We start from the raw sequence: 8,728 nt of genomic DNA, 5'->3' as shown, positions 1-8,728 counted from the left end.
CGCGTGCGCACCAGCCTGAGGCCGCCTCCTCGAAGGGAAAAGGGGAGGATACCGACGCTAGGCGGCGCCTGGAGCATGCGCACTCGCTCGTCTCCCGCCGAGCGTGTGCGCATGTGCCCGGGGCGCCTGGAGGGGGTTCGGAGGAGGCAGGGCGAGAGGGAGGACTTGGTGACCAGGTGCGCGTGGGGAGACGTCAGACCGTTAGAGCCTTGCAGGTGCCGGACTGCGAATACATCACCCGGTAAAATCCTCAAAAGTTGTGGGCGACTTAAATTGACCTCAGTGTCAAAGGCTTTTTGCCAATTATGGACACACACACACACACACACACACACACACACCCCACTCATAATATCAATTACCATCATTCTTTCACGAAAGAGAGGTCATTTAAAAACTTTTGTTGTTGTTGTAAGTATCTGCAACATAAAATTTACCATTTTACCATTTGTAAGTGCACAGCTCAGTGGCATTAAGTACATTCGCACGGTTTGGCAACCATTCCCACTATCCATCTCCAGAACTTTCTCATCCTCCCAAACTGAAACTCTGTCCCCATGAACCGCAGACTCCCCATTCTACTCCCCCAGACTACCACTACTTTCTGCCTCTATGAATTCGACTCCTCTAGGGACCTCATATAAAGTGGAATCATGAATTGGAAATCATACAATAAATACATACATATGATTGTAATCATACAATCATACATATGATTCCATAAAGTGGAATCATACAATATTTGTCCTTTTGTGACTGTCTTATTTCACTCAACATAGTGTCCTCAAGGTTCATCCATGTTGTGGCGCGTGTCAGAATTTCCTTCCTTTTTAAGGCTGAATAATATTCCTCTGTATGGTTGGACCATGTTTTGTTTATCCGTTTACCCAGTGATGGACATTTGGGTGTTTCCACCTTTTGGTTGTGATGAATAGTGCTGCTATGAATATGGGTGTACCAATATCTGTTCATATCCCTGCTTGCAATTCTTTTGGATATCTACTTAGAAGCGGAATTGCTGGATCATATGGTGTTTCTATGTTTAATTTTGAGGGATCATACTGTTTCCTACAGCGGCTACACCATTTTATGAGAAAGGTCATTTTTAACACAAACTAAAAAAAAAAAAAAAAGGAGGCAGTATATGGCGCAGAATAAAGGCACAGCCATTTAAATGGGAAAATGTTGGCTTCATGAAAAACTCACCACATTGCTTTTTTTGGCTCACATCTATGAGCACCTGTGTGCATTTCATGGTAGGGTGCATCCTCACGTGGGAGGAAACAGAGAGGAAGGTTCAGTCCACCTCTTCTAGGTCCAACCCAGGTCCCCTGGTCCCCCTGGCTCAGCCCTGCCCACTTCCTGTCCAGCAGCCCTGCAGTCATTCTTTTAACAGTTAATTTGCAAGCCTTTTAGGTGCTAGACCGTCGCTGGGCACTGAGAGATACAATGTTTAAGAAAATAGCTACATAATCTAAATATACATAATTGCAAAATGTGACAATGGTCTAAAAATGCAAAGATGTAACCATAGCTCTCCCCTGATGAAAACTGCTCCCAGACACTGCCTGCCCCTCCACTTTTACAATCTGAGCCGTGTTTGTTTTGCCTCTCACCGCTCCCAGTCGCTCATCCAAAATTCAGAAGAATGCTCATCTAGCCTCAAATAATGCCATGACCTTTCCCAGATCTGGGCGTTTCCAATGTCTTTCTGTTCTGCAAAATGATTTCTCTATGATTTTATTTTATTTTAGGCTATATATACGTATAGTCTTTTTTATTGAGCTGTAACTTACATGTAATAAACGCACAGTTCTTGAATGTTCAGTTCCTTAAGCTTTTATAACTGTATACACCCATGAAACCATTCCCGGAAACAAGATGCAGAACGTTTCCATCACTCCAGAAAGTTTTCTCGGTGTCCTATTCAGTTAATCCCCCTTGCCCCAAGCAGCAGTGGTGTGCTGGTAAATGTTTAACGATGGGCTTGTGAAACGAGAGATTGAGAGAGAGAGAGAGAGAGAGAGAGAGAGAGAGAGAGAGAGAGAGAGGCTGCTTTGTAATCTGTAGTACTTGTCCTTTTCTGTGGTGTATATATTCCCACCGAGACTTATTTCCATCTACCATGAAGTTGGAAAGGATGGTAACAATAGGCACCTATGAGCCAGGACAAGCTGGCTGCAGCCCCCTACTCCCCTACAGGCACCTTAGATTCTGATTTCTATCCCCAGAGATTAGTTTTGCATGTTCTAGAGCTTCGTGGAAATGGAATTGTACAGTATGTACTCTTGTGCCCAACTTCTTTTGCTCAGCAAAATATTTTGGCCATTCATCCATGTGATTGCATGTAACAGTAATTTGGTTTTTTCCTTGCTGTATGTATGATATTCCATCGTGTGTATTTGGGGGACTGCCCTTCATGTAGACCAATCAATTAGTTCTTTTTTTTTAAATTGAAGTATAATCAATTTACAATGTTTCAGGTGTACAACAAAGTGATTCAGTTATGTATATATTATAATATATATTTTTTCAGATTCTTTTCCATTATAGGTTATTAAACAATATTGAATATAGGTCCCTGTACTATACAATAGGTCCTTATTGTTTATTTTATGTATAGTGGTGTGTATCTGTCAATCCCAAATTCCTAATTTATCTCCCCCCCTTCCCCTTTGGTAACCATAAGTTTGTTTTCCATGTCTGTGAGCCTGTTTCTGTTTTGTAAAGAGGTTCATTTGTATCATTATTTTTAGATTTCACATATATGTGACATATATTTGTCTTTGTCTGACTTAGTATAATAATCTCTAGGTCCATCCATGTTGCTGTAAATGGCATTATTTCATTCTTTTTTTTTTTTTTAATGGCTGAGTTAAATTAGTTCTTGAGGAGGATCAAGGGATCAAATCTTTTCTAATGAGCAGAATTTTCTCCTCAATTCCTAGTTGGGGGCTCAGCGTACATTAAATCTGATTCTCCCTGTTCCTTTCAGTTCCCTATTTCTTGGAATTCCCACTACACTCTGCTTGTTTCTGGCGTATGGCTCTTGCTGCATTCTGATTCCCTTCCCTGCTCTCTTATTCTATCTTCCCTTCCAGTTATGAACATTTTGAAGGCAAGGAAGATGTTGGATTTGTCTCTTCCTCTAACAGTCCAGCTCCTTGGATAGTGGAACCCTCCGAATATATGCTACTTGAATTAATGAAATGGGTGCTCCTGTCCTTGGGAGGTGAACTTCCTGCTAATCACCTAATGCTCAGCCCTTGTTATAGAACATGAGCTTTTATTGTTGCGATTACAGCAGACTTGCCCTCCACCCCCTTCTCTATCTTGACCACGGAGTACATTTTGCTCTGTAACCTCACCCTGTTACCTATCTCTCTGCTTATCGTTGGTTCCAATCACATCTTTCTTGATACATCTGTTCCCTGGTCCCAGAGACTTGGATCTCTCTGAAATCTCCCCCTCCCCATGGAAATTAATTTCCAATAGCTTTGTTGATAGATTAAATCCAAAGTGAGTTTATCTCACTCAGGAACAATTTAGCGTTAATATCACATGTGTACACTCTGCCTATCTCGGAATGCACCCTGAACTTTATCTCTCTCACCTGGGCAATGGATTAACTGAAGAACGGCTGACCTGACCCCTTTGCATACTGCAGTTGAGCTCTATCTAGACTACCTACAACCCAGCAATTCTACCCCTAGGCATATGCCCTTGTATAACCAGGAGACACATACACTAATGTTCTCTGTGGCAAAAATCTGGAAACAACACGAATATCCATTGATGGAAAAATGGAAAAATATGTTCCAGTATAGTCCCCAAAGAAATATTAGGGAGCAGTAAACTCACAAATGACAACAACAACGTAAAAAAGTCTTAGAAACAGAAAGTTACAGAAGACTTTTTACGACACCATTTTTTTTTTTTTTTTTTAGATTTTATTTAATTTTGGCTGCATTGGGTCTTTGTTGCTGTGTGCGGGCTTTCTCTAGTTGTGGTGAGCGGGGGCTACTCTTCGTTGCAGTGCGCAGGCTTCTCATTGTGGTGGCTTCCCTTGTTGCGGAGCATGGGCTCTAGGCGCGCGGGCTTCAGTAGCTGTGGCATGTGGGCTCAGGAGTTGTGGCTCATGGGCTCTAGAGTGCAGACTCAGTAGTTGTGGTGCACGGGCTTAGTTGCTCCGCGGCATGTGGGATCTTCCCGGACCAGGGCTCAAACCTGTGTCCCCTGCATTGGCAGGCAGGTTCTTAACCACTGTGCCACCAGGGAAGTCCCCATCACCTCAGTTTTTTTTAAAGGTAAAAAGTATTTATACTCAAAACATCACATCCTAATTATATTTTGCTATTACATACGCTTTTTAATTTGCTTTGATTTTCACCTATTTTCATTGTTTTTGTTATTGTATCTGTTTGGTGGAAATATGATGGGGAGGTACTTTCTGTATCTTTTTAACTTTGTGTCATTGACATCACATTGGTAGATTGAAATGGTCCCTAGTGAGAGTATTTACACCCTGGAAATTGGCAAATGATACAAATGAGGGCTTGATTTATTGTGTTTTTGATTGCACAGAATGAGTCAGAAAATATTTTGGTAAAGGATCAGTCAATATTTTCTGCTTTGTGGGCCCTACATCTCTATTGCATGTCTGTACGGCGGAGAGAGCAGCCACAGACCACACTAACCAAATGGGAATGGCCACGTGCCAATAAAACTTTATTTACATAAACAGGCAGAGGATCCTAGCATGCCAACTCCTGGTTTAGGCTTTAAAAAGTGGTGGAGAAAAGTTAATAATGCAGATTAAATGTCAAAATGTGTGTGTCTACCATTGTTAGGTTGTGACTAGCACACACACACACAGAGAAATGGAAAGATATTTTCCAGTATTCAAAAACTGATATATGATTCACCAAAGAAGACATTCACATTATTGATGAACAAGTGAAATTCCAACATACATCTTCACTTTCATGTTACTTATTAACATAAATGAAAAATATTGCCAACGTTCATGTCAGAACTACACTTGTTCCATTATTTGCCACCAGAGGTTGGCTATGGATACAAGAGTTTGGCAAAAATCAACCAAAACCTATTCTGAGATTCAAGTGGCTATAGAGAATTTATAATACGATATTGTATATGTGATTATTATCTGTAAATTGTGTCCTACACCTCCTTTATATCGTTAACATTTAAAAATATATATTAGGGACTTCCCTGGTGGTGCAGTGGTTGGGAATCCACCTGCCAATGCAGGGGACACGGGTTCGAGCCCTGGTCTGGGAAGATCCCACATGCCGCGGAGCACCTAAGCCCGTGCACCACAACTACTGAGCCTGCACTCTAGAGCCCATGAGCCACAACTCCTGAGCCTACATGCCACAGCTACTGAAGCCCGCATGCCTAGAGCCCGTGCTCTGCAACAAGAGAAGCCACCACAATGAGAAGCCCATGCACCATAACGAAGAGTAGCCCCCACTCGCCGCAACTAGAGAAAGCCCACATGCAGCAACGAAGACCCAAGGCAGCCAAAAAATATAAGATTAATAATAATAATAATAAATATATATATTATATAATGCATATATATTATATACGTGTAATGTATATTCGACATATAGAGATGTCTGCAACGCATGTATATTATACACATGTAATGTATATTCGACATATAGAGATGTCTGCAATGCATGTATATTATACACGTGTAATGTATATTCAACATATAGAGATGTCTGCAATGCATGCATGTTACACATGTATAATATATATTAGATATACAGAGATATCTAAATTCCCTTCCAAGAGAGCCGGTTGTTAAACACAGACCAGCACACCACTACTTTTACACATTGGGGAGCTGAGATAGTCCTCCACCAAAACGGTGTGCATTCATTCAACTAACATTTATTGAGTGTCTACTCCCTGCCGGGCAGAAAGACCTACCCCAGGGGATATGGATATTCACTAATTACTTCAACAGAAATGTCTGTGATCATTCCCTGCATCAGCTTCGATCCAGATACTTAGCTATTCAGAGAGAGAAAGGGATATGGGGTTGAGCAAAAACTCAGGAAGTAGCAAATAAGTGGACAAAAGCACAGAGGGCCCATCTCTGTGATGCCATCCCTAGAGGGTTTTTTGTGTGTTTTTTGCTTGTTTTTTTTGTTTGTTTTTCATTTCGTTTTCTTGGTGGCCGCACCACCGTGGCTTGAGGGATCTTTGTTCCCCAGCCAGGGATGGAACCTCAGACCTGGGCAGTGAAAGTGCAGAGTCCTAACCACTGGACTGCCAGGGAATTCCCATCTCTTTCTTTCTTTCTTTCCTTCTTTCTTTCTTCCTTCTTTTCTTCCTTTCTTTTTCTTTCTTTCTCTTTTCTTTCCTTCCTTCCTTTCTTTCTTTCTTTCTACTTTCTTTCTTTCTCCCTTCCTTTCTTTTTTCCTTTCCCTTCCTTCCTTTCTTTCTTTCTTTCTTCCTTCCTTCCTTCCTTCCTTCCTTCCTTCCTTTCTTTCTTTCTTTCCCCTTCCTTCCCTCCTTCCTTCCTTTTTACCTCCTTTTATTATTTGATTATTTTTCTTGAGATATAATTGACATGTAACATTATATTAGTTTCAGGTGTACGACCTAATGATTTGGCTTATGTATATATTGAGAAACGATCACCACAACAAGACTAGTTAACATCCGTCACCACACGTAGTTAACAAACACCTTTTTTTTTCCTGTGATGAGAACTTTTAAGACCTCCTCTCTTTGCAACCTTCAAATATACAACACGGTACTATTACCTATAGTCACCATGCTGTACATTATGTCCTCAGGACTCATTTTATAATTGGAAGTTTGTACCTTTTGACACCTTTCACCCATTTCTTGCCCCTCCTATCCCCGCCCCTAGAGTTGTTTTTCTTTTTTAATGATGTTGTATCATGTCCTGACCAATGGATGGGCAAGATGATATCTATTTTACAGCTGTGCAAAAAGGGTCCATGCAGATGAATAAGAATTAGGAGGAATGTGGAAAAGGAGTTTGACTTGGGGCAGGGGTGGTTAATAGGTGAAATTTACTTTTTGCCTTCCCTTTATTTATTTATTTCATAGCACTATTATTTAGTAAGAAACAGATAAGCATTGTCTTTTAAAATTTATTATTATTTTTTTAAATTGAGGCATCATGTATGTAATGCAAAATCCACCCTTTTAAAGTGTATGGGGACTTCCCTGGCGGTCCAGTGGTAAAGACTCCGTGCTTCCACTGCAGGGGACACGGGTTTGATCCCTGGCTGGGGAACTAAGATCCTGCATGCTGCGTGGCGAGGCCAAAAAATTATAAAAAAATAAAATACAGTGTACGAATCAGTGGTTTTTAGTATATTCACTGTGTTGTGCAACCCTCACCGCTATCTAGTTCCAGAACATTCCATCACCCCCAAAAGAAACCCCGTTCCCATTAGCCGTCGCTCCCCAGCCCCCGGAAACTTGCTTTTCTGCCTCCAGTTTGCCATCAGCTTCTGACTGTGCCCATAAATGTCTGCGGAAGGGATGAAGTCAAATGGAGTTTTGATGGGATGTCGTAATCACTCCGATCAAAGTCCCAAACTCAAGGTTTCTAGAGTGAGTGATGACTTTATTTTCTCTTTTTTTACAGGGGCAATTAAAAATCTCCGGGGCTTGGCAAGATCAGATGGTTGGGTGCAGATTTCTCTCTCAAGGTCGGTACCTCAGGTGACCTTCAATTTATGAAGGTGTTTCTTCATCAGTCTGATTTCTTTCTTCCTTCCTTCCTTTTTTTTTTTTTTTTAATAAATTTATTTATTTTTATTTTTGGCTGCGTTGGGTCTTTGTTGCTGCACGCAGGCTTTCTCTAGTTGCGCTGAGCGGGGGCTACACTTTGTTGTGGTGCGCGGGCTTCTCATAGCAGTGGCTTCTCTTGTTGCAGAGCACGGGCTTCAGGCGCGCGGGCTTCAGTAGTTGTGGCACGCGGGCTCAGTAGTTGTGGCTCGCGGCTTCTAGAGCACAGGCTCAGTAGTTGTGGTGCACGGGCTTAGCTGCTCCACAGCATGTGGGATCCTCCCAGACCAGGGCTCGAACCCGTGTCTCCTGCGTTGGCAGGCGGATTCTTAACCACTGCGCCACCAGGGAAGCCCCTTCCTTTCCTTTTTTAATATTTGTTTATTTATTTAGGCTGCGCCGGATCTTAGTTGCAGCACGCCGGATCTTCGTTGCAGAACGCAGGATCCTTTAGTTGCGGCATGCAGACTCTTAGTTGCGGCATACATGCGGGATCTAGTTCCCGACCAGGGATCAAACCTGGGACCCCTGCATTGGGAGCGTGGAGTCTTACCCACTGGACCACCAGGGAAGTCCCCAGCAGTCTGACTTCTGTTTCCTGTAAAGCATCAGAAACATTGTTCAGATAATTCAGCAAAGGAGGAGTCCCTCAGAAACATGGGGCCTTGGAAAACTCATCTCACCCCTCTGGGTCTCAGTTTCCCCTTTGGCAACACCATTTCCTCCTTTGACACGAGAGCAGGGCTCTGCAAACTTTTTCTGTAAAGGACCAGATAATAAATATTTTCAGTTCTGAGGGCCAGTCTCTGTCGCAAAAATATAGAGACAAATGGGTGTGGCCAGGTGACACTGACATTTGCATTTTCAGTAACAGAAAATATTCTTAAGACTTTTTCTCAACCGGTTAAAGAGTGTAAAA

The 8,728-nt window shown here is 42.1% G+C and overlaps 1 long non-coding RNA gene across 1 annotated transcript; it reads left to right on the top strand.

The window, feature by feature from the left end:
- The first annotated feature begins 117 nt into the window (after window positions 1-117).
- Window positions 118-8,511, top strand: LOC130706555 (uncharacterized). The gene is made up of 3 exons (XR_009006777.1): window positions 118-241; window positions 7,667-7,730; window positions 8,203-8,511. It is a non-coding gene; the product is annotated as an uncharacterized LOC130706555 (long non-coding RNA).
- The last annotated feature ends 217 nt before the right edge of the window (window positions 8,512-8,728 follow it).

This window comes from Balaenoptera acutorostrata, chromosome 2 (assembly GCF_949987535.1).
Source record: "Balaenoptera acutorostrata chromosome 2, mBalAcu1.1, whole genome shotgun sequence".
Taxonomy (NCBI): domain Eukaryota; kingdom Metazoa; phylum Chordata; class Mammalia; order Artiodactyla; family Balaenopteridae; genus Balaenoptera; species Balaenoptera acutorostrata.
The sequence above is the reverse complement of the archived record's forward strand: the minus strand, read 5'-3'. Positions and strand labels throughout refer to the sequence as shown.